The sequence below is a fragment of the Mytilus californianus genome, unplaced genomic scaffold (genome assembly GCF_021869535.1).
Source record: "Mytilus californianus isolate M0D057914Y unplaced genomic scaffold, xbMytCali1.0.p SCAF_20, whole genome shotgun sequence".
Lineage (NCBI taxonomy): Eukaryota > Metazoa > Mollusca > Bivalvia > Mytilida > Mytilidae > Mytilus > Mytilus californianus.
This window is the reverse complement of record NW_026262669.1, coordinates 6674549-6702153: the sequence shown is the minus strand read 5'-3', so window position 1 is coordinate 6702153 and position 27605 is coordinate 6674549. Positions and strand designations below refer to the sequence as shown.

At 31.5% G+C, this 27605-nt stretch overlaps 1 long non-coding RNA gene across 1 annotated transcript; it reads left to right on the top strand.

The window, feature by feature from the left end:
* The first annotated feature begins 1422 nt into the window (after window positions 1–1422).
* Window positions 1423–2614, top strand: LOC127731640 (uncharacterized). The gene is made up of 3 exons (XR_007995656.1): window positions 1423–1619; window positions 2105–2171; window positions 2546–2614. It is a non-coding gene; the product is annotated as an uncharacterized LOC127731640 (long non-coding RNA).
* The last annotated feature ends 24991 nt before the right edge of the window (window positions 2615–27605 follow it).

Genomic DNA, 27605 nt, shown 5'->3' with positions numbered 1-27605 from the left:
GGATATTTGATATCCAAACATTTATGGAAATGTTGGTCACAACTAATATATTTGCTAACTAAGAGTCGAACGAGTTTATTGCATGTAATTTTACTTGATAAAATCCTATCTAACCTCGAAAAAAGGGACTGATTCACTGGACAAAAACACAATATCTTCAGTGTGTTTGGTTTCTGTAAAGCTTAGCCTTTGGTATTTATGATATTATCTCAACTTAAAAAAAGGACAGCTAGAAACCTTATGCTAATACTTACGGAGCATCTAAAATCACCTCTACTTTTTTGTGGGGTTCGTGTTACTTTGTATTTATTATTTTTATGTTGTGTATTGTTGCTACATAGTCGGCTATTTGTCTTTGGTCTTTTTTTTATTGCTTTTTTGCCATGGCATTGTCAGTTTGTTTTTTTTTGCAAACAGAAATACTTCCTTGGAGGAGGAAGCAGTGGAGCATTTTGTCCATACCATGCTACCTTGTAGTAGCTGCAGTGCATGTAACCTGCATACCATGCATATGTTACAGCGTAGATACCAGGAAAAGAAATGGGACTGGTGGATTTGTTATCAATTCAAAAGCTGCACTTGGTAAGAGATTTAAATTTTCTCTCTAGATTCTCTTTACACATTTTACTGGGTTGAGAAGGTGTATGGTTTCATGTCTTGTATAAATGAACCTGCCCCACACCTCGCTTTTTCTTTCTTGAATTCCCCTCTATTATGGTCTGGGGTTTGTGTGGTTTGAGGGTAAAAAGCATAGTTTTGAGAGGAAGTGTTGCCCAACTGTTTTAGGAAGCTGGACTTAGTAATGTTTCTGGAATTTTGTCCCTGGAAGTTAATTTATTTATCATTTTTGCAATGAACAGACAGACAACAGCATGAGGGGCTTTTTAGTTTTGCATCCAAAAGGGGAGGATTATTTTGTAAATAATTATTTGGTAGCAATTTATCATAAATGAAATAAGAATTGAAAAAGAAAACAAATACAGTCACAATGATTCATTCACAGAAATAATGTTTTACAAACTTGAAATATTAGTTGTTTTTATCTTATAATCAGAATGTTCATATTAATCATCTTTTGCATGTGATCATAGACCAAGTGGTCTGATACCTTATAAATTTAGTCATTTAAAAACACAGATATAATGATGTGTAGAATGCAGGATAATGAATGAAGGGAAAAAAGAAAATGAGGAAGGGGCATGCAATCCACACCCACCCTCACTCCACATTATCAGAAATTTATATGAGTCTGTGATCTATAAGAATAAAGGAAAATATGAATTTACAATCATATTATATAAATATAAATTAAAAAAAAAACAATTGTATATTCCAAATAAAATTATAAACTCAAAAGTCTAAATAGTTAATCTAATTAACCAATGCCCAGACTGACATTTCATATCATATTTTTCAGGAATGATACATTCAGGAATTATTGCCACACATTTTAACAATTTTCTTAATGGATTGAATGTACTTTCTGTGAATTCATCCACCATAAAGAAAAAGGAGAATGAAACCGGAAAGAAAATATTTGCAGTTGCAAAAGAATCCTGTAAAGTAAATCAGGAGAAGAAACAGTGTTAAACATGGTTAATATAATGAGTAATTGGAAGGTAATTAAATCTTTAGTTAAATAATTTCAAAGTATTTTTTTGATAATTTACCAAAATAGATATAAAGTATAATGAGGACCATTATTATATTCATATGTGCCCTAGCAGTCATAAAAATGAATTAACAGATCTTGGTAATAATTTCAAGTTTAGGGTCAATATTTTAAATTAATTTTTTGGTAAAGCAGTGTTATATATACGTGAAGACTTTGATGTATAGATCATGACAGAATTTGTTTCAACAAAAATATTGAACTAGAATTAGTTACATTGGTATTTATTAAATGAAATCTATATTTATGGATAATTTCAACAAATTTAATAAACCCGATTTGGTTTTGAAAGCCTTTATACATTATTATTACAAATTTCATTGTTGACAGCCTTAGTTTCCAGTTAATGTTAAATGTAATATGTTTTAGCTATAGTATTTGAACACTGCATGTACTTTCATTAATATATATTGTACTACTTTTTGTCATTAGGTTGAAGCCAGTTTTGTTGCTGAATAGCAAATGTTTGGTACTGGTTGGAACTATGAAAGTAATACAGGTAAATTTAAAGAATTAAGGCTTTAACTTTATTAATAGAAAAGAAATGCCCACATGTCAAGGTCAAAGTGGACCTTGTAGATTCTAAACACCCTTGTGAAATCTTTAGAAGCAACAGTCTTCTATGGTGATGGGATGCCATACTTTGCAATGCTCATGTTATTATATGGAATATGATTTTTTTTCAGTTTGTGAGTGAATTTATAGTTAATATATTTTTTTTTTAAATGGCTCGTTTATCATTGTTTTTATTATTTTGTTATTGAACAACCGAAGTTGATAACAAGTAATATAAAAGTCTCACTCATTATGAATCCTATAATTATATAAATTTACTCTCAATATGGTTTTTATTATATTTCTTATCAATTGTAGGTCTTATGGTGGATCATCATCCTTAAAAGAACAGCAGGTTATTAGCAGCAGTTTTACAGAAAAATGAAGGATGTAAATGGCTGTCAATGGTAAATACATACATTTTAGGATAATTACATGTAGTTACCAATAAAAAAAAAATTGAGGTTTCATTTGATACTTTTTAATCTGATAATGGTATTTTGGTGGCATAAACATTTCTTTTTGGACAATAGATTTAGTAGATTTTAGTTTGTCTCAAGTTGAAATGCACAAGTTCATATCTCATCAACTATAAATTGTACGATCATGTAAACTTGTACAAAGATGACATACATTTGCCACTTCACTGACTTTGGTTATGTTAAACATCCAATTTCATATCTCAGCAACCATATTTAAAGGTGTCAGATCATGCAAACTTATATACACAGATGACTCCCAGAGTCTCAGTCAGTACCTCAGCTTCCAGGCAAAAGAAGGTCACAGTGATCCGCATTTTACACTATTGATTTGTACTTTATTTTATTATCTAATAAAGGGTATAAATAAGGTATATTATAAAGACTGCCACTGGTTCCTATGTGCCACAATGAAGCTAACTATGTGATGTAGATTACTTATGTTTATCACAAACTTGGTCACATGCTGTATATGTAAATGTATACCAAAAAGAACAGTTCAACTGTATTGATTTAAGGTAAACGGTCAAGGTCACAGCTATTAAATATATACCTTGAATTTGCATTTGTATTGGACACTATAATGTTCCCTATATTGTCACTTATATTTCATTCCAAATTGCCATTGAACATTAAAAAAAAAACACTAAAAAGGATGTACATCATATGCAGAAACAATATAAAATTGCATACCCATCAGGTGCCCTAATTATTGCAATCACTTCAGAAACCTGGCCATATATCACATTATGGTATTAAACGCTTAATGTGTACCTTTGTTAGTCACGTATATAATCTTTTTAAATTGATGTTTTAATACATGATTGTATTAATTTTGCACTATAATAATATATATTACACATTTTCCTTACAAATAAATAAATTAAACTTTCAGGTAAATGCAGCATCAGAACGTTCCCCCGGCAAATTTTCTCTGAAAGTTTGGGAAAGTATGAATTCGAAATTGGAGAGGCAAAGAGATAACAAAAAACACAGAATTGAAAAGAGAAGAATTGAAATAAAAAGAGTAGAAAGACGGCCCCATGTAGTTCAAATGTTAAAGAAGGAACAACATACATGACATATGAAATAGAAACTGAAGGAAACTACAATGCTTTAGTGCTTATGACATTCAGCAAATTCCTTCTCATATTCTTTATAATATATATATATATATAGATCAATGTGTAAAATTTGATTTTCAAACAAGACGTCTTTTAAGAAATAGTGACATTACTTAGGTTGCAGCTGTCAGTGGATCAAACCTATTCCAGAGATGTAATATGCCAAGATGTGACATTTCAAATGAAGGGAGCAACATTACTGGTATTTTCTTTTCGTAATGCACTAATAGTAATATGATATATATGAATGGGAGCAACCTGTACTATTCAATATGGATTGAAGGACTGACAATTTTGACAGGGAACAAAATGAACTCTAATTATGCTATGACTATCAATCAGTATTTGACTGAATCAGAGTAGTAAACTATATACATATTTTTAAATATAACAGTCTATATTTTTGCTTAATTGTTGAGGCATTAAAATTAAAGAAAGTTGAAAAAACCTTTGAAAAAGTTATAATTTCATCATTTTTTGCTTATGTTACTTTGACAACTGAAAATATATAATGTATTATTATTATGCTTCATTAAACTTAAATCATTAATTGAGGACAGGGTGACAAAGTCTTGACATTTTTTTAATCCATTTACTTGCATGACTGGTATCTATGAATCGATAATTGAAAGATAAAAATATATGGTGATTTTCGCTAACTGCTGAGTAATTTGCTTTGCTAATTTAGACCACAGTAATGCTTATATAAGCTGCATTATCATAATATGTGTTTACATTTACATAGAAGTCATGTGTTATAGCTCTGAAATCATGGTATTTGATCTCTGTAAGTCTGTTATGTAGTTACTCTTGCACATCAGAACAATGCAAAAACTTGAATTTTTCAATTTCTTGTCCTGTTGCCATGGTAACCATTGTTCGTAGAAACAAAAATTGCTTTCATTTGATTGTCTTGTGAAACTGTATTATTCTGTGTAAGTTTAACAAAGGATATGACAACATGTGGCACACTTTGTGCACACAATTTTGAAAGATATGCAAAGAACTGCTGTTGATCACTGTGTCGTTAGGCGTCACAAAAACGTTTTTAGGTCAAAAAATAGTCTGGTGACCCATATTTGTTTTTTTGTTTTTTCAAAGCTCATTGTTTTGACCATCTTATGTCAAATTTAAAAAAAATATTCATTGGACCATTTTTTTTGGAAATTTAAGAAAAATAGAAATTTTTAACAAAATCTGTGTTTTTTGTGTGCAAGCAGTGTTGATGAAATTTGAGGCGAAATTAATAAATATGAATAACACTGCCATTGTTTTTGTTTTATTTCCATTTGTAATGTTCATTTTGTAATAAATGAAGAACAAACCTTTCAAAATACTTTCAAAGGCTTGAAGAAAATTCAGAGTTTCTACATCAGGTATGTATTTATGCATACACGTGATGTACCAACTTTGGTGACCGTTACCATGGAAACGAGTCTAGTGACATACTATTTTTAACTCAAATTTTTATAGATGCCATTGCATAGTATATGTATGCAAATTTTAAGAACAATTCAATGGTGAAAAAAAAATTGCTATATCTGTAGGGATCCACCTTAAAAAATAAATCTTCGTCGTTAAAGTAAGATTTTTTTTAGGATTTTCTTATGGTTTAAATTGATCAGGAATATGACACTTGTTTTTCACGCGTTCCGTTGGTTGATAACGTGGTTTATTAATGTCAGCTTTTATGGACTGCCCCCTTCTTGAATTTATCTTGAATTTTTTATTATACTTTTTTTAGAATGTTTTAATTGAACTGACTATTTAAGAAACGCAGTATGTATTTACATCTTGATGTAAGTTTTACCGTACAGAGTGGTTCGAAAAATTTTACTTGCGTATTTGTTTAAGTTGATTTACGATTTAACAAACAATCTAGCTTATCTTTCATTAATTCGACTATTCATGCTGATAAATACACGAAATCCATGTAATTTATCCAGATTTTATTCTTACAGTACTAAAACTTACGACTTCAAAATAGCATGCATTTAAGTTCACAATCAAATTACCAATGATTCACCTAGTAAGTTATAATCAGTGATTTTAGTTTAAAGTTCAATTAAATTGATATTTGAAACCTAAGTGTTTATATGATTATACTAAGTATGAATGGGACAAGTTACTACTGTTTTTGTTCTGTTGATATATACAACAATAAAATTGAAAGGAGGTATACGGGCTTAACGGATTTTTATTTGTTCTGTTTGAATATATTCAATAATAGAACTGAAAGGATGTATACAGGATTAACAATTTTGTATTTTTTCTTTTGAAATATACTTAATTATAGAACTAAAAGAAAATACACAGACTTCAACATATTTTTTTTCTGTTTTTATCCACAATTGCATATTGAATGAAAAGGAGGCATATTTGATAAGAGAATTTGTATTTGTTCTGCTTATAGATACAATTGAATATTCGAAAGTAGGTATACATATAAAAAAGAAGATGTGGTATGATTGCCAATGAGACAACTCTCAACAAGAGACCAAGTGACACAGAAATTAACAACTATAGGTCACCGTACGGCCGTCAACAATAAGCAAAGCCCATACCGCATAGTCACCTATCAAAAGTCCTCGAAATGACAAATGTAAAACAATCCAAACGAGGAAAACTTACGGCCTAATTTAAGTAAAAAAAAAAAAAAACGAAAAAAACAAATACGTAACACAACAACAACCGACAACCACTCAATAACTTGGGACAGGCACATAGAGAATGTGGCGGGGATAAACATGTTAGCGGGCGCCCAACCCTCCCTCTAACCTGGGACAGTGGTGTAACAGTACAACATAAGAACAAAATATAAAAATCAGTTGAAAAAGGCTTAACTCATCAGATGGATACAAATAGAAATTCATTTAAAAAAACACAGAGTGGACGTGGACGGGACTTGTATATCCCAACAACAAAATTACACATCAGTACTCGCAGTTACCGACATTCAAAGCGAATTACAACAAATAAAAAAAAATCATACATCTAAGACTTAATAATCAATCAGTACCCATCAAACATCCATTGGATTTAGTGTAAAGACGTCATAAACAGTCAAAGAAAAACATGACTTTGTGCAATGCCAAGATACAGGTTTCGACAGATTGCAGAGCCATAATACTCAAAGATCTAATTACAGTGGTGAATTGGTAACCTTTTAGAATAATAAAATTGAGAATGGAAATGGGGAAAAGTTTATTTAAAGGATAGATTAGTTTACCCGGATTATTTCTAAATGTCCGGGCTTGGTAAACAACATCTCCGTAAAAATAAGGATGTGCTATCCCTTTTGAAATAGTTTTCTACAGGTACAACCTAACTTCAAAACCATATATTTATATCTATGGAAGAATTTAGTAAAAGTTTTAAGTAATTTATGGTAACAAAATCCCGGACTTAATAATTCACTAGTGGATTACGTTCATTAACATCCAAAACGTTACAACAAACACGGGCATAGCGAGATTGTGATATATACAAACCGTAAGATGGTGCCAAAGGAACATCACCATGCAAAAAAAGGAAAATTAACAATTGGGAACGAAAAATCGTCCCTTTTGTCGTAAATTTTAAGTGTAGAGTTTCCCGTGTAAAACTGAAATATCTATATCTAGGAAAGGACAGGTATTACCGTTTGTATTTGATTTACTTAAAGAAAGTTCCTTTGGGTAAATTTTGGCAGTATATTTGGAAACGTCTTGATTATTTAACGAAAAATATCATCAAGAGAACGGTAAGTGTTGTTGAATTGTTGATACATGCTTGAAATGATATAAATGATTTAAGTTAAGCCAGATTTGTTCAAATGTTGATACAAGAAGTCAGTGCGTTATGCATCAAAGTATTGCTGGTTCAACTTCTGATTGTTTAAAATATGACCTGTGTTAAATACCATGCAATCACTCTTGGCTAAGCCACGGTAAAACTACAGTACCAGGAGAGAACAATGGAAAATGACAACCATAGTCAACTAAGAGTCGAACTCGCGTGTCGAATCGAACTTCCGGCTAACAAATACAGTTGGGACAGGCTAGTGATCGCTGTTAATGAGCTATCTAAACCACTCGGCCACAAAGACACCTTCCTACTTTTAACCTTCAAGGCAATCATTTGAATGATAATTAGTTTACTTTGTACTCAGTAAAAACAAAACATAAATGTGCAAATCTAATATTTGAACAGTACATTCTTAACAACTTTGACAAGGTTGTCATGGGGAAAAAATCCGTTATTTCACCTCAGACTTTTCATGTTGTGTAACAAAGACATAAAAAGAATACAAAATATATCTATGTTCAACTTATTATGGGTCTATATACCTTCGGTCAAAATTAACCCAACATTATAGTCAAGGGAACCTGTTCTGAAGACTCTGTTTATCAAATAACGGAAGGACTATGCAGTGTTAAATTGACTGAAAGATTTAAGAAAAAAAAACACAGTTCTTAAACATGTATTATGCTGGTGAACACCAATAATACTCCAACTCCTAAGTATTTGAACATGTTACGCGATACTAAACGAAAACGTATGTCGTAAGTAGTTCAATATATATTGACCATGCTCTGTCACTCAATAACTCCTATTTTTCATATATCCCTGTACACTTGAGAGTAAGAAGGTCTGATTCATATCTTGATCATGTCCTTGATTTTGATACAAATGTTTGCTTTCATTCTAACATTTAAGACCATCGTGCCAGCTTTACATTTGTCACAACATTTTTGTCGGCTACATCGTTTATTGTTTATCTCAATTTATATATTACTTGCATGTACGTTTACACTTTACGGACTTCACTTACGCTGTGTATGTGTATCGACTCACTAGCAACATGTTCTATGATCTTTAAGCACCAACAAAGTCGTCCGATCTGTAAATTTTGCAATTATATCAAATTCCTAACTATGACATTTTTACTCACTGTATTTGCATGGCAGCTGATGCATGGACAAAGTAAACGCTTACTCTGTAGGCATACCTGGTGTGTCTCCGTAGTTAATTCGATTCCTGCAGTTTCTGTTTTAAAAGAGAGTCGAAGGATACCAAAAGGACATTCAAACTTATTAGTAGAAAACAAACTGACAATGCCATTGCTAAAAAAAGAAAAACAAGCAATAGTACACTTAGTACAGCATAGAAAACAAAAGACTGAGCAACACTAACCCCATCAAAACCTTGGGGTGATCTCAGGTGCTCCGGAAAGGTAAGCAGATCCTGTTCCATATGTGGCACCTGTCGTGTTGATCATGTTAGTACAAACCGGGTGATAAGTCGTATTTGGTAGGTCACATTCGGGAAAAAGGAGGAGACGGGATCGTAGTCACGACAATTGGAACATATCCGTTGTCATCTGTGAAATGGATATTCTGTAAGGGTCAACCAACTTGTGATGGCGTCCGTTAAATGTACGAAAGGACGATTTCAACTTCACAACTTGGAACTCTCGGTTTAATAGCTCCCTTGTGAGCAGCAACCCTCTATCAAGGAAATCATGACAGGGAATACAAGCTCTGTAATTAATGTGTTAAATCTTTATTTGTAACCTTTTAATGTAATTATGAGATTTGAACATCGTTTAACTGGTTTTGCATTGATAGTGTGTGTTTCTTAAATTATCATTTTGAGTATCCTTCTCAATTAACACCGTCTTAGTGTTTTCAAACATGAACAAAAGGGTTTTTTAACAGTTACTATTAACAAACTGTGTACCAGAATTTTTTATTTGGAAATGATTAAATATACATATATAAAATGAATAAATAAGTTATCTGATCACAACTTTTCTATACTTGATACAACTAAGATCTTGAAATATGCTTCTTGTTGTTATTTTTAATAGAAGGACAAATTGTGGTATCCAACGTGCATTCGTGATCTCGTACAAATCTAACCCCAATGTACAGCGCTACATAATATTTATGTCTATATATATATAGAACGTAAACATTAGGATTATCTTATACATTTTCAAGTTCATGAACATAATGTTGAGCGATAGGTATTACACACCCAAGTATATCAAAACAAGTCAGTTCACAATATAACAAGTAAACTATTCATCCGGACAATAGTCTTGTATGTACAATGCTCATATTGTAATCAACATATAACTTTCATGTTTCACTAGTTTCAAATTAAAATACACGGCATAAATGTATAACCGTCAATTGTTTTTAATCTACACTGTTATTGTCCTTGGTTATTTACCTTACCCTGTGTATTATACATTGTTGACCATTATAGCGATATAATGGCTAAAGCAGCTTCTAAAACGTGTGATATTTGTGTCAGTGCTTCAGGATCACAATAATGCTTAGAGTGTGAAATACTTTTGTGAAAATTGTAAAACAATTCATAAAAGAAAAAAAGAAACAAAAAATCACCAGTTTCAGTCTTCCACAGACGTTATCTCTGAGAATAAATCCAAATGTAAGGTACACAATGAAGAGTTTTGTAAGTAATACGTGTAACGTAGTAGTGTGCAGCAGTTGTGTGACCAGAAGTCACAAAGGGCATGCTTTTTCCAAGCTTATGGACAGCTTATCACAGCTGAAGGAGAGGAATAAGAAATACCTGCGTAGAAAGGTACATATGGCCACCAAAAACATGGAAAAGATGGAAGAAGGTCTAAAGGCATTTGATGTAAAGGTTGAAATAGTAGTTAGAGCTATTAAAGAAGAAGGTACGAATATAAAGGCTATGGTTGATACATATATTGCTGAGATGATTGCATCGGTCAAGGAACAATCCAGGACGGAAAAAGACAAATTGACAAAGATCATAGCAGATACTAAAATGAATTTGAAGGCAGGACGCAATTTAGACAAGAAGATAAATGAACTCAACAAAACACGAAACGACGGAAAATTGTTAAAGTCTTTACAGAAGTCTACAGATGACATTGAGAAGCTGACGATAGAGCCTATAACCGAGTTTTCAAACGTACTGTATACTGCTAAGTCCGCAACAGATAAAGACATAAAACAGCTGGTTGGTACATTCAAAATAAGGTAAATCTATAGGGAAAAACCTACGAAAAGTATTGTTATGTCGACAGCATTTTGCAGTCGGAACACATGCTTTAATATTGATATATTTTTTCGATGTGAAACTTATTCCTGCAAATTTTATTAATCAGGTTCATATATTTCTGTTTTTAAAGATTAATACTTTAATTCTGAATGAATCTGGTGAAAGAAACATTGAAGACAATTTGATATAAAGAAACATGAGGTCATCAATTGTGTATTATTTATAATTTATTAACAATACATTCCAGATAGTAAAGATATAATCTATAACAATGTATATCAAAATTATAAAATAATTCAGGAATACTAGTTTTCAAACTGGAACATACCAATTTCCTCAATTGTTGGAATATTTTGTTTTATGTCATGCATTTAAGAAAGTAAATCTAAAAATAGAATTTCATTTGATTATTTTACAGTAATGTACGTTCACGGCAAACCAGACACATAGAGAAACCAAAAAGGTTGGGCAATATTTTTGTATATTCTACAGTATCAAATCCCGTTCTTTGATCATGTCTCTAAAACAAATTGTCAATTATCCACAAGGCAGCTGGTATTAATTCAAAAACATTATGTTTTATATCCTATTCACTCAAAGCTATCGTAGTTGGTCAATATAGATGAATTGGGAAGTAATTTTTTGTACTGTACATGCGGATGGATAAATACCTGATATGATCTTTATTTCATATTTGATAAAATAACACTGTTATAAGTGTATCTAATGAGTGTTTTCCAGAAACACATGTTTAACGCATGGTTACCATATCATCTGAACATTGTTAGTCTTGTATCATTTTTAATTTTAGTTTCTTGTGTATAATTTGGAGTTTAGTATGGCGACCATTAACACTGAACTAGTATACATATTTGTTTAGGGGCCAGCTGAAGGACGCCTCCGGGTGCGGGAGTTTATCGCTGCATTGAAGACCCATTGGTGGCCATCGGCTGTTGTCTGATCTATGGTCGGGTTGTTGTCTCTTTGACACATTCCCCATTTCCATTCTCAATTTTATTAACTATCATTTTGTCGGTAATGCAACTTTACAAAACCATCCACGAAGTCTTCTGTTTCACCAATGTAATTTTTAAAAAAATAGATAAATAAAACTTTATCTGAAAATGTATAACTATTTGTTTTCTAACGTAGAGTTTCGAATATGTTATCTGTGCCTTACCAAATGATCAATTAAGAGCTAATTTGCTAGATATGATCATTGCCCTTTATTGTTTTTTAAATTATTCGTACCGGTTGGATGACCATTATGTTATGTCACACGTGCAATATCAAATTGTGTGATGTTGTTATTAAGTTTAAAAATATGAAGGAGACTAATGGTTGTGAGTAAACAGTTATACTTCTATGTATGAACTTATATTGTTCAGGCTTACAATTAGCCCAATACACAACTAACCTATCAGAAAATGTTGGTAATGTGTGAATTAGCCTTATCACTTAATTTACGTTTCATACATGCCAGCAAACACTTGTTTTCTCATTTAACCATATCAACTTTATTTGATCTTGAAAGTATATTTCGTTTATATTTGACAACATTCCTATATTTCAAAAATGCACATTGTGTATTTACACGTAAAGTACTAATAATCTGCGTGTTTACATCGCCTTTGATATTCAAACCAAGGAGTATATTCTTTTTTCTGGTTGAGGAAAATTGAAAATGTTTTGGTCAGTACTAGATTCATTTAACATATAGCAAATATCAATCCAATTATCTCCAAATACACCAGTTAGTGTAAATACGGATATTGTTTTAGAGAGAAAAAAAAGAACGGCAAATACCCAGTGGACATTCAAAACTAAAAAAATCGAAGTAATATTACAACGAAAAATGACGTAATAGTGGACCGCAACGAAGAATTTGAGTGCTCCGAAAGGGTAAATATGTGTTGCTCCTCTTATGAAATACGAATTTTTTTTTTTTAAAATCAAGGAATACATTTTTCTAAATGCAAAGCTTTCATCAAGGTCCTTGTTTTGGTAACCTATAGATTTTTTTTAAAACATTGTTGTGATGTCATTCTATTGTTGTACCTGTTCTTTATTTCAGTGATTGGGCTATTATTTACCTTTAAGAAACCATTATGTTACCTTTAACTGTCCAATATTTTTAAGAATAACCCTCCTATTTCTTTAAAATATTTGACAGCTGAAGGTATCATTATTGATTCTTACATGAAAATAATAGTTCAAGAACTGAAGATCAATCAATTCCAATAATTTTGTTCTTCATGTGAAACAACAAATACAACGAAAGAATAAATGACAATTACACAATTTTATTTATTGAAGTCACCTTCCATTACAATAATTTTGTCACTCATCAAGAAGTTTTCCTGAGAAAAAATACAACTTTTTAATTGATTTTAACACTGCCAATACTTATTTCAGAGCCGTTTTTCTAATGTTTTGGGTTGTCTCCTTTAGCACCAAATTGGTTGATAATGCTCGTTGTAAGTTTTGTTTTTGTTGCTTATAGGTATTTCTTTTTGCAAAACATTTTATCCTCGTCCGTCTTTGGATATAAAAATCGACCTCTGGTGTTGCTCTCATTCTTCTTCACATTATCTTCAGCTACAATAAAAATTAAAAAAAAATAAAATAATTCTTCTAACGCTTGATAGATCATGCCGCAATACAAGGACCACAAGTAAACTTATTGTATTATCATAATCAAGAAAAATGTCCATCTGAAGTAAAATTAAATGTTTTACCAAGTGTTGATGTGCAAGCAAAATACATGTATTGTTCCTTGGACAAAATAACTTATCAAGAATAATTGATTAATAGACTAAACCAAGCCCTGTGTACAATGTGCAAATCGAGAAATTGCTTCATGAACTAGGAGACTACAATAGTTTTCTATAATTTTCACGTTGATTTCAAAATTTGTTCTTTTTTTTTAAATCTGATAATATTGCCTGTATAGGAATATAATGCACAACTTTGCTTATCAACGACTGTGCAAATGGGAAGCAACATAAATGAACACGTTACCGTAGGTTATCTGTTAAACAAATCAATCATGTGTCCGATTCGCACTTTGTTCGTAGTTATCGTTTTTTTTTTTTTAAACCGATGTACTTTCTTGAAATTAAATAAAACGTAAGTTCTAGATCTAAACATAATTTTAAAAAAGGTTGGTGATACTGGTATATAAATTTGAACATAAACCACTTTCCTGCATTGAATTAATTTAAAAAGGGGAGGAGGTAATAAAAGTAGTTTTACTATATATTGCATCAAAATACGAGTTACATTTGTTTCTTTCCAATGTACTTTCCAAACAGTTTCAGACACTTCACTTTAGTTTAGATTTCAGAGGTAAAATTGATTGAATGCAATAATTTTACATAATTATACATAATTATACAACATTATGTTTCAGTAACATGAAAACAATCACAAGGGATATCAATACGCAAATAAACGAAACAAAGAGCGACACGACCTTGCAGAAAAAAAAGGGGGATATTCGGGTGGTACCGTTTGGGTAAACAATAACCGTCCCTTGCAGGACAACCACGAGTCGAGATAGATGTTGGTGAACAAGGAAGGAAAGAGGGGGCCTGCGTCATACTGTCAAACGGGAAAATTGTGAATATATATTTTTGTCATGTATAGTAGATGAATAGGTCTGATCGATTTATTGATCTCCAGACATTTCATGTTGATGCATTAAGATATTATAACTATATTAATTCATGTTTACGAATAAAACATATTATATTTGGATTATAATTCTCTTACAATTCATTTAAATAATATAAGATACGAACACTCCGATGAATAACAAAATAATTTAAATTGATTCCACGCTTGTTATCTTTTTCGTTATATTTGATAGTGCTATTTAAAAAAAAAACCCACTGCGGTGCACTCGATATGGTTGAACCTTTTTCTTCAACGTGAACCTTTCTTCACATGTTTTTTTCTATTTTTTCTCATTCACCTCATGATAAAATAAAACCACAGAAGAAATAAGGAAGTAATAGGAGAGAAATATATTTTAAAATATATATTTAAAGCTTGCTAATTATTAGCTGCTATAACTATATCCTCTTTGTTTTCCGCATTGACGTCGAATATATCAGAATACACATTTGATTTTGATCCAAAGTTTGAAACAACACAATCACTAATAACGACATCACTTTCTTCGTTTTTTTTGCATTAAGAATATACTTTCATCGTCTTCGTCCATTTTGAGACACCAAACGCATATAAACGTAAAAATATATAAAGTAGCCCTAGCGCACGCAAAAAGCATGATATGCATTCACTGTGTCTTCATGTACATGTAGCAAAACATGTTGTTTACCTTCAACTATACTTTATTTTTGTTTATTGTTTAAGTTGAGCTACTGTTTAAAGTGGCCAACATGTAGGATAATGTAAATAAAGTTTATCCACAAAACAATTTACACACTTGACGAAAAAAAATCTTAACAAAAGTTTGTATTTGTTCGATTTTTTTCACTTTTTTGACATGTTAAACAATGTTATAAGTAAGATATAAGCCTCTACCAGTCCACTCTGTGAAATATTGGACAGGTCTGGGGCAGTCCAATATTTTACAGAATAGATTGTTATCGGCTTATATCCTTTACTTAACTCGAGAATATCAGACGTGTGGTGAGTGCGTAAAGTTTATATTAATGCATTTTTTTTCAAACTGTTTGATTTTTCTACCAATTAGTAAATAATAGAATTATGCTGTTATCGTTAACTTTAAAAGGTTTTCAGTTTGTTCTTTCCAAATGTGTTGTCCATTACAGTGATTATGGACTCCATGGATAAGCAGACTAAACGAAGAGAAAAAATCACGTTCCTTTACAGATGTGCTGATTGTGGGTACGTTCCTAAACATTGTTTTTATGGAAATGTCGTAAAGATGTAAATTTAAGTTGTATTTTATATGTTTAGATTTCGAAACCTAGTTTATCACAAAACATTAATCACAAACATGAATTAAAAGCTGGATTTAACTAAGGCAAACACGTTAAATCGATTGATAGAGATCAAAATGAAATGCGGAACATATATTTTTTTCGAATTATGCAACTTCTGTCATTTGAACTTGGTGAAAATCGCAAGGATGTTTGCAATGTTAAAAATAATGTGTATACAGGAAACGAGTTAAATAGGTTCGTGTATGCCAACAGTAATATGAACGGACGCTTAAAGTTTCTTGAATATCAAGCTTCCCAAAATAACTTAAAGGAAACACATTACGTTATGAGAAAATGATTGATGACGACATACAAATAATCTACTCATAACTTGGTAAAACATTGTAGCTTGAGATTTATTTTCATTAAAAAATCCTAGTCCACATATTTACACTGCTATCAGTATTTATCTTTTGGAAGCTGTCACTTATATATGTATAGCTGACATCAATGATCTGTTTCATTTTTCAGTAGGGAACATAGATTAAATGAGTAAGTATTGTATAGGTCAATTGTAAGTGAGAAATACATATTTAACAAAACAGATGTCATACAGACAAGGTTTCCAAATATATCTTAATTACTAGCTCATTCGGATAATTGACATCATGTAAAAATAGGTAAAATGTTTAGAAGAGGACCATTAAAAACATGACAATACAACAGCTTTAAGCAAAAGCTTTATTATACAATAACAAATACCATGCTTCAGAGATATTAGGAAGATATTCCGGTCATTTAGTTCAGGTGTTTGGCTAGTTTTGTTAAACTTCATCTCCAATGTGTATCTAATTTCCATCGTTGAATTACCAAAAGATACAGACTATAGCGTATAATTTAATCCTTATTTCCTTGATATAAGGTTGATGTTACAGTGAAAGATTTGAATCCAGAGTTCCAAATTGTTAAGTTTGAAGTCATCTATTGAATCGTTTTTCGAACGTCATATTAGTTTGGTTGACCGTATTGGGATATTTGTGTCATATATGAATAAGGATATATTCCACTAGTCCGATTAATTTTCCTGTCCTTTTTTTCTCGATTGTGAAATACCAATATCGTTTTAACCGTATGTGTAGTTGCTTGAGCAACACGACGGGTACCACTTTTGGGTGAAGAACTTATAACCCTTCCGGAGCATGCGATTTGATCAATCTTTTTTTGTTGGGTTCGTGTTGCCAAGTGTTTGGTTTTGTAGGTACCGTGTTGCTAATGTTTTCCGTCAATTATGCCATTTTTTTTTTTTGCCTTTTTTTGTATTGAAGAGACAAATTATGTCCCATGAACATTATTTTCAAAATAATGAACGTATTACGATTTGTCTTTTCTGCATTAAGCCTATAAGGAATAACACCACTTATCGATAGCCCCATTGCTGTCTATGTTAAATTCTGCAATTTCAATCATTAATGGCTAATTTGTCTTAAGTTCAAATAAAGTGGCAGTCATAATATAAAATATGATTGATAATTCCCCCCCCCCCCACCTTTTTTTTAAATGTTGAAAAAGGTGTGTGTTTTGGTAAACACCATACTTTTCGGTAAACACATGGATCAACAAGAGCAATTTATGTATCTCATAACTAGACAACTTGCTAAACTGGATGAACATTGCATTTTAAGTAAAATTTTGGAATTCCTATATAAGAATACAGCCAAAACTGCCTTAACGGTCACCTCGTTTCAGCGGTCATCTGCCTCTAACGGTCACTTCCAGACCTTTCCAAACGTTTTTTTTTTTCTATATAATCTATATATATAAGAAGATGTGGTATGAGTGCCAATGAGACAACTCTCAATCCAAGTCACAATTTGCAAAAGTGAACCATTATAGGTCAAAGTACGACCTTTAACACGGAGCCTCGGCTCATACCGAACAGCAAGCTATAAAGGGCCCCACAGATGACTAGTGTAAAACCATTCAAACAGGAAAACCAACGGTCTAATCTATATAAAAAACGAGATACGAGAAACACTTATGAACCACATTAACAAACGACAACCACTAAACTTCAGGTTCCTGACTTAGGACAGGTGCAAACAAATGCAGCGGGTTTAAACGTTTTAATAGGTGTCAACCTTCACCCTAACCTGAAACAACAGTGTAACACTACAACATAGAAAGACACACTATAAAATATCAATTGCAATGGGTTAACTCAATCAAAAGACATATTAACAAAAACAAGTGAACATCCACTGAACGAATACATTTGATCTATGACACAATTTTAATTCAAAATTAATAAAACAATGGGGTTAGATGTAAAGTAAAATATCAGAAAGATAACTATAACCTTGGACATACTGCCGTCAAATAAAATAACGTACACAGTTTAATAAAAATGATTTTGTTGTAAGGTAAACATGGAGTACGGAAATTGTTTTTACTAAATAAATAATTTTGTTGTTCAAAGTACGAGAGAACAGAAGTGAAAATTCATCGTCATACTAAATGCTTATCAAAAATTGTAAATATTAAAAAATAAGAGACGAGATATAACACTAACTAAGTAGACATTGAATAACAAAAATACATTATAAATTGTATCAACAGGTCAAATAAGACGGAAGTACGATTTAATAGTACTCGCAGTTACTGAAAGCTAGTTAAAAGCCAAACACAATTAATAAAATAAAAATCATGCATCAGAGACTAAAATCAACTAAAACACATCCCAGCGATTTAGTGTTTTAACGTCATGGACAGTCAAAGAACACATGACTTGTGCAATGCCAAAATAAAATTATCGACAGGCCGTAGGATAGTTCGGAGTTAACCTTTTGATAAATATGTATACTGCTATATATAGATAGAATAATCTATATATAGAAAATGAACCTGGATGTGTATTTATAAATCCCCAAAAACCGTTTGAAACGAATACAAATTTAGTTATAACTCGTTTCAGCGTTCACTTGTTAGACGCCGTCAGCGATCACTCAATCTTCGAACGAAATCGTAATTTCAACTTCCAACAACGGTCATTATATTGTTTTAAACTGGCAAACATTTTTGATGTAAATTTCGAAGTTAAAATTAAAATCGAAATACATTTGCTACCAAGATCGCGCAATAGAAGGTGGATCCGTGTTCCAACTTTTCAGATTCCATTGAAAATCTTATCACTGACTTATTTCTCTACAATTATTAACATATTTCGAAATTGTCTTCACATTTACAGAGCCAGAATCCCTAATTTTGTATTTCACTGCTCGAAAAGGCGACAACTCTGCCGAGTGGAAACACTAAAACAATTTGCCACGATCCCGGTACCGGACAATATCGGAATTGGACTTTTTTTGGAACCTCGTTTTACAGGTCACCTCTTTTGAGCGGTCACTTTTTATACTTCCCAAGAGTGACTGCTTTATCATGTTAATACAGGTTTGATAACTATAAATTAACTGTTTACAAAACTTTGAACTTTTGAAATACTAAGACTTTTCTACCTCAGGAATAGATTACCTTAGCTGTATTTGGCCAAACGTTTAGGAATTTGTGGTCCTCAATGCTCTTCAACTTCGTACTTTATTTGGCCTTTTAAGCTTTTTTTGATTCGATCGTCACTGATGAGTCTTTTGTAGACGAATCGCGCGTCTGGCGCAAATACAAAATTTCAATCCTGGTATATATGATGAGTTTATTGACTGTTTGCCAATTTCCTTTGAAATAAATGTTACACTAAGAAACCAAATAAATGATGATTTGTCCAAAAGCTATATGTTTACTATAAACCAGTCATAATATACATGTTTCATTGATTTTATATGAACTGTATGCATGCTAAATGACTGTGTAACTACCATATTGTAGCAGTTTGAGGACTCTAATATTTGACACCAACATAATCGTTACTTAAATCTGTTAATGTGACATGATTACTAACAACAAATGCAGCCATTTTTCATTCTTATGGGTATGATTTCTAAAAATTGAATTTCGCATGCCTTTCAGTAAAAGGAATACAATCACTAATTCATAGCCCCGTTGCTTTTTAAGCTAAATTCTGCAAGTTCAAGAAGTAATGGCTTCTTTGTTCTAAGTTCCAAAAAAAGTGGCAGTCATTTCATGTTAAAACTATACTTTATCCTGACTTGTGCTGAAAAGTTCAATATACCTTCAATCGCATATCAAAGCGCACTGATTCTTGGAAGTTGTGTAGTACAAAAACAGGTACTTCTGATCTGAAAAACAGGGCAAATGTGCCCTCCTATTTTTTTAATATTCCAAATAAAACCTTTACAAGGGTTCCTCAGTGATTCGAAGTCCTTAAGCTTTCATTGAATACCAAAGTTACCCAAATGTTTTACTTATTGACAAAGATACATCTATGCATAAGAACTATTTAGTTTACAATATGTACTACTTTCTTGTATGTTCTTTCTGACCGAGCCCGAATTAGAGGTTCTACAGATTAGAAGCATTTCTCGGACAATGATTAAACTATTTAAATCCCGATTTATAAATATTCTTATTTGTTTTATGATTTTCGGGATGGAACACAAAAACAGGTACTTCTGATCTTAACAATAGGCCAAATGTGCCCTCCTATTTTAATTGCATTATTTTTTTTAATATTCAAAATAAAACCTCAACAAGGGTTCTTGACAAAGTTACAGCTATGCATAGGAACCGTTCTGTTTTAAATATGTACACCTTTATTGTATGTTCTTTCTGACCGGGCCCGAATTGGTGGTTCTTTACCATAATAATTACCTGTTGCAAAAGTCCAGCTATACTTTCCCTGTTGGACCGCTATTTTATATTTCATCGTTAATGTGTATGCAATACAATAGAAATACTTCAAATGGACAACACATTTTGTAGTCTTCTGCTAAATCGTACTAATATTCATAACTGCCATGTGTCTTAAAAAATACATTATAAGTAAATACCAAAGATTTTATATTACCCTTTATTAATATGTCACTTGAACAAATAAAAATAATAGAAATGGACTATTTTTTTCAAATAGTCCTATTTTAAACCGTACTTATATTCATAATTGTCATCTGTCTCATCAAATACCCTTTAAGTGAATACTTAGTACCCTAGATTTCATTGAACATTTAATTGAACAGATTAGAAGCATTTCTCGGACAATGATTAAACTAGTTAAATACCGAATTGATAAATATTCTTATTTGTTTTATGTTATTCCGGATGGAACATGAATAGAAAGTAATGTTGTCCGTTTTTATATTTGAATAAATTGTTTTTTCTAAAATCTTTAATCGCTAAAGAAGATTTAATGACGATTTATTTTGTTTAATGCATCTCGGTTGGTATTGATCAACACCAACAAAATAACCCTTGTTTTATTTTAAAATAAAAATAAAAACTACAGGTGCAGAGAAGCAATCATAAAGTTCGTATAATTAAGTAAAATTATTAAATGGGTTGGAACATCTTAATACTTTTAAAAAAATCGAATAATATGATATTATTACGTGACTATTTTTGTATTGGCCTTGTTATTGGTCCGAGGCTTGCTGTATTGGTCTGAGGCGAAGCTGAAGGCCAATGCACATGGCTGAGGACCAATAACAAGGCCAATACAGAAATAATCATGTAATGTTATCTTTATTAATTAACTACAGTGTTTACCTGTTTGTTTCTTTTTCAATTTTATTTCATTTCAAAAATGTTTAACATTGTTTACTTTGAAATGGAACTACCCAAACCCGAGTTTCCCTTTACAGTCTGCATAATCAAATGATCTGGTGCTGTTAAGAAATGTCTTCTAAATTTTCTGATGAATTGTCCACCCTTTTCAGTCACTATAAAGTGTTACAATTCATATTTAGACGCAACAAATAAATTGTAATTGGAAAGATACTGCTATTGCATGGGAGATGCCGAAACAAAGGGATTAAACAAAACTAGGAGTTGAATATTATAGCTAATCAGACAACTATCTATAGACCAACTGACCAAAGAACAAAGACTTGAACCATTACAGGTCACCCTTCAACAATTCATTTGCCTGGTTCGGGTTGAAGAAAAATAAATGACACAAAAAACACGAGGAGAAAGTAAACAGTAAAGCGGTTTGCAGCCATAAAACTGATACATTGTTTTAAATAGTTAGGTCGACAAGAAATGAGCTATGTGATAATCTACAGACTGGTTGCCCAAACCTGAAACAATTAAATTATCTGTTAAAAAAAAGGCTTTTCCCAGTGATTCGACCGTCTCCAGTCTGAAAAGTTTGCCACACTGAACGTTTCGTCATGTTTATGGTGTGTAAATAAAACAGCATCTTCCAAACGACATTTTGACATATATGTTCGTTTCGTTCTGACTTTTCATCTACAATTCAGAGACGTCTCGAAATCCTGTATTGGCCGGATCAGAACTCGTTAATACGAAAAAAAAATCAATATTGGCCAAGTTGACACTTTAATATGACACAGCCAGTTTTTTTTCATATTTAGTCCAATACCAGACTAGCTAATTAATACCTCATTGTTGAAGGCATCACAGCGACCTATAAATGCTTTCATCCACTTAATTTGCACTCTTGTGGAAAGTGGCCTTATTGACAATCATATTACATAGCCTTATTTTTATGTTAGAGAGAAATCAAACATACACCTATAGAAGTCTCATTTCGAGGTATTAAACAGGTGAGGATTGCAGGATCTGCACCTCCCGATGTGTTTGTCTCGTCCATCTAGAAAACAAACTTTACTTTCAAAACCTTCTCTAAGATAATGAAAAAAATATCTTACACAGATTTTTAATTCACAGTCGGATACATTGATGATTTTCTGTCATTTAATTACCCACATTTAAATGAATACCTACAGAACTTACGGATACTACTAAAAGTAGCAGGTCTGCTTCATATCTTGATCTTTATTTTCAAATTGACACAGATGGATGACTCTAAACTAGAATCTATGACACACAATTGTAACTGTCCATTTGTCCACTTTCTATTTCTTAACAGACTGATTGAGCATAATATAAGTTTATAGTCGCAATCAAGCGAATCGGATGGTCTATACGATGCATGTGTCACTAACGACACATTTGTGTTGTCTTAGATCTTTATATAATTAGATATTCGTCTGATCTGTAATCTTGCGAGTTATACATGCATACCAGGAATCGTTTGTCCAATCGACTCACAAGGATTAGCTCCCGTTGGCGATTCTATACGCGTTTGCTTTTGCAGACTATCTTTGTGTACCTTCATTTGTACAAGCATATCGACTCAAATGTAACAAAAATTGTTTGACTTAATTTCTCCAAAAACATTGGACAACAGTTTCTATACAAATCGAATATACTTTATAGTCTTCCTTCACACAGTATATCCTTTTTGAAGTTTGTGTTGATACGATCAATATAACTATAGATATACACTTCTTTCAATGTAAACAACCGAACACATTCAATCAATTCAAAACATTAGTTGATTATATTTTATAAAAATTATGAACTGATGTTTTTGAAATGATTATATTTTGTACCGCTTTTGGCTTAACATATTTCTCCTGCTATTAAAGTTGTATTTTTGTTATTTTTCAGCAAATAGTAAGTATTGTTTACCAGATAGATAAGTATACTATTATAAGTGCATACTAAATGTAGAATGAAAGGATGAAAGATAGGAAATTGTTTTGCTTATGCGGTTGATGAAATCTGCAGTTTGAAATTCTGTATGTATTCCGGATGTTGTTGTTGCTAAATCTTATGTTATCTACAAAACTCCATAGTGAAAAAGTTTCATACAAATGATAATGAGTATAAATTACAAGGACTTTCTTATTCTATCAAGTTTTGTATTTTTGCATTGTAACATACCTCTAAAATATTTTTTTTTTATACATTAGGCTTCAGAAAGCACATAAACAACCAATATATGATAGAACCATCCACATGACATGTCAACCAAATATGACAAAATGTTCGATAAATGTTATCATTACCAAATGACCATATTTGCACTTTTAAATGGTTCGTATAACAAAAATGTTTGACTGCATCAAACAAAACTGACCATAAGTGCACTTTATTATGAAAATGAAAGAGCCATATAATAAACCAATAAATTTGTTAACTCAGGGGTGGATATTATTTAAAATATGGAATTGTCACAAACAATCAGGTGTTTTCATATCTCAAACTGGCTCGCATAACAAAAATATTTGACTGCATCAAACAAAACTGACCATATTTGCACAGTATTATGAAAATTAAATAGCAATATCAAAAACCAGTAAATTTGTTAACTTAGGGTAGATTGTATAATACAAATGACAGCGACATTGGAAAGCCATATATACAAAATGTTGAACGCATCAATTTAGAATGCCAGCATGTACTCTTTTATTCAAAGTACTGAATTGTCACCAAAAATCAGTAGTTTTCATATCTTCAGCTAGTTTGTATAACAAAAATAATTAACCACATCAAACAGAACTGACCATGTTTGCACTTCATTATGAAAATTATACAGTTGTATTATAAGTCTGAATATTTGCTTACTCAGGATGGATTGTATAAAACAAATGACAGCAGATATTGGTACACAATAACTACAAAATAGTGTCCGCATCAGTTTAAAGTGCCAGTATTTCCTTTTGGTATTTGAAATGTTGAACCGTCAGTAAAGTCATTAGTTTGCATAATCCAGGATCATTTTTTTCACGAAACTGTTTGACAGCATTGTCCAAAACTGACCATATTTGTACTTTATAATGAATAGTATCACATGTATGGGGCGGTATCACAGGAGAATAGTATACTGACTGACCATATTCATGATGTTTGCACTTTATTATGAAAATTGTATAGCGGCATTATAAATCGGTAAATTTGTTAACCTAAGATGGATCGAATAAAACAAAGGATAGCAATATTGGTACAAATTACAACAAAATATTGTCCGCATCAATTAAGAAAACCAGTATTTCCTCTTAGTACTCAAATTATTGAACCGTCAGTAAAGTCAGTAGTTTGCATATTTCAGGGTGGTTTTTATAAAAAAACTATCTGACAGCATCATCCTTCCCTTACCATACTTGCACTTTATATAATATGATGAAAAGTATGAGGCGGTATCATCTGGGAATAGTATACTGACTGACTGTTAATATATCATGTCGGTCGATTGATTAATTGTGGGCTGCTAAACATCCAGGGACAAATATTTGATTCATGTTCAGGACGAATTTATTATGTCGGACGTCCCAGATATCATTTATAATTGTTAAAGATAGATCTGCTGAAATAGACGAGATGTGCTTTACATTTTATGATGTTGATTCCGGGTCATTTTGGGATAACTGCATGTTGAAGGATTTCCTAAGTTAGTACAGATCGTGTAGTGACCTCCAGATGTATATTTTTAGTTATATCACTTTTAAGATGGAATGTTATCTTCTAACATTAAACCTCATATCTGTTCTGTTTGCCCGTATCACGTTGCGACGGCGATTACATTAATGCTGTACGTAGTACATTATTCAGACTTGAATGAAGTACTGTCAAAAATTGAATAAGGCTATTTTTAACTCAGCTACAGTTCATGATTTTGATTTGGACAGTTTTGATGATTCAGTACCTCTATCTGGAGTTTGTGCTATTAAGAAAATAATCAACCTGTAGCTTATTGTTTTCCTCAATCATAAATGTCAAAGTCTTAGAACTGCCAATTTTCATGGTTAAATGTTATCTTTAACATGGAGAAACTGGTTCCAGGTAATTAATAGCAGCTCATATCTTACAGAGATAGCTATATGAACCAGATGAAATATTATTGTATAAAAATGTTTTAATCAATCTGGTGACCGCCTTATGAACCATTTTCCATGGTTCTATGGTAGACTGGGTGCTAAAACAGTTCTCGCAAAGTATAATTCTAAAATAAGAAAAGCGACAATACGTTATAGTCTCACTTAAGATGGAATGTTATTGACTTATATTTCAAATATGATTTGAGTTCATACGACTTATATATCTAGATATATATATATTTATTTTTAATAGCCACCGCATCCAAGAAAGCAGTTTCAACTAAACAAAAAAATAATGTCAAAACAACATGCTGATCATATTTTAAATTGATATTTTGAGATAATCCTCAGATAATAAATATGTATTTTTGTTTTTTTTTTATTTTTCAGTTACAAGTAAGTGTATGAACAATAGATAAGTATATTGTAATGTGTTTCCAAACTGAAGAATAAAAGGATAATACATAGTGAATTTTGTATGTGGTGTTTTCAATTGAATTTTGAAAAATTTTATATTTTCAAAAGATAAAGACGCAATATCAAAGAAGTGAAAAACCCATTCGTATATGATATTCTAAGTGTAAAACATTGCTTTCAGAAGGATAGCATATCAAATACAGATAAATCATAATAAACAAATCTCATTAATGTTAGCGTTCGTTTATTGTAACTAATGTCAGTACGTTCAAACCTTTAGCTTTAAAAAGCATTAAATCTAAAGCATGTCATATTTGTCATCAAAAATACTAAAGACTGTCATTTATAATATGACCATGTCTGATGACTCTGTACAGTTATTAAAGCTTTGTTTAACGTATTAATTTTTTATTTGGTGTTTTATCGTAATTACAAAAATTCAACGTTTGTTTTAATATGATACAGACGCATCTTTATAAATAACAGCCCGATCGTTTTTGATAATGTTAGATGTCAGGCAAAAAGATATATATATATATATATATATATATATATATATATATATATATATATATATATATATATATATATAAATTACTGAATAATAGCCAACGATAAATCTTAGGGGGCAATGGATCATATAAATATGATACAGTACACTACAAAATATAATATATAACCAGTCTAAAAGGGTACAACATCACCAAAAAATGACAATAGCCTTAGATTTTCTTATAAATCTTTTTTTATACTACATACATAAAGATTAAGCACTTTTTGTCAGGTTGAATTGACTAGTATCGGCGTTTTTAAAGTTGATTTCTACAGCATGAAAATTCTGTCTTTGCAATAAAAGAGAGGCGAACGATACCAAAGGGACATTCAAACTCATAAGTCGAAAATAAACTGACAACGCCAAGGCAAAAAAAAAAAAGAAAAAGACAAATAAACAATAGTACACAAAACACAACATAGAAAACTAAGGACTGAGCAACACGAACCATAAAGTATTTGGAAAGCGTTTTGTGTTCGTTCTAGCAAAAAAGCAGTCAACAACGTTGTAGTGGTACGACGCCAAAGTTGTTAAGAATGAAACTTTAATTTAATCTACGCATAAAGGCTCACGCTCAACGGAGAGTTAGTATACAACCATACATTATTGCATCTCAGGTTATGGATCTTCTGAACATTTGAAAGCCCCTCTTTTAGTTCGCCACACACATATACAAATCACCATTTAAATATTGTTCCTGATAGGTTTATAGTAAGTTTTCTTTTAAATGGTTTCCTAATTTCCACTAAAAAACTAATTAGGTCTTTCCACTTTTTTTTTTTTTTATTTTATTATTATTAGACCTTTCCACTTTTCCGTTGATAAACCTATTGCTTTTGTTCTGAGTATTTTTTTTTCTTCCACCTAATTTTTTCTTCCGCCGTATTGTAATTTCGCTAAACTTCGTTTATATATCTATACTTCTTATAGAACGAGGTCCCATTTGTTAGCCGGCATGATATAAAAACTACGAATCATAGAATTTCACTTTATATATAATTAATATAGGACAATGGTGTTGTTTAAAAATTAC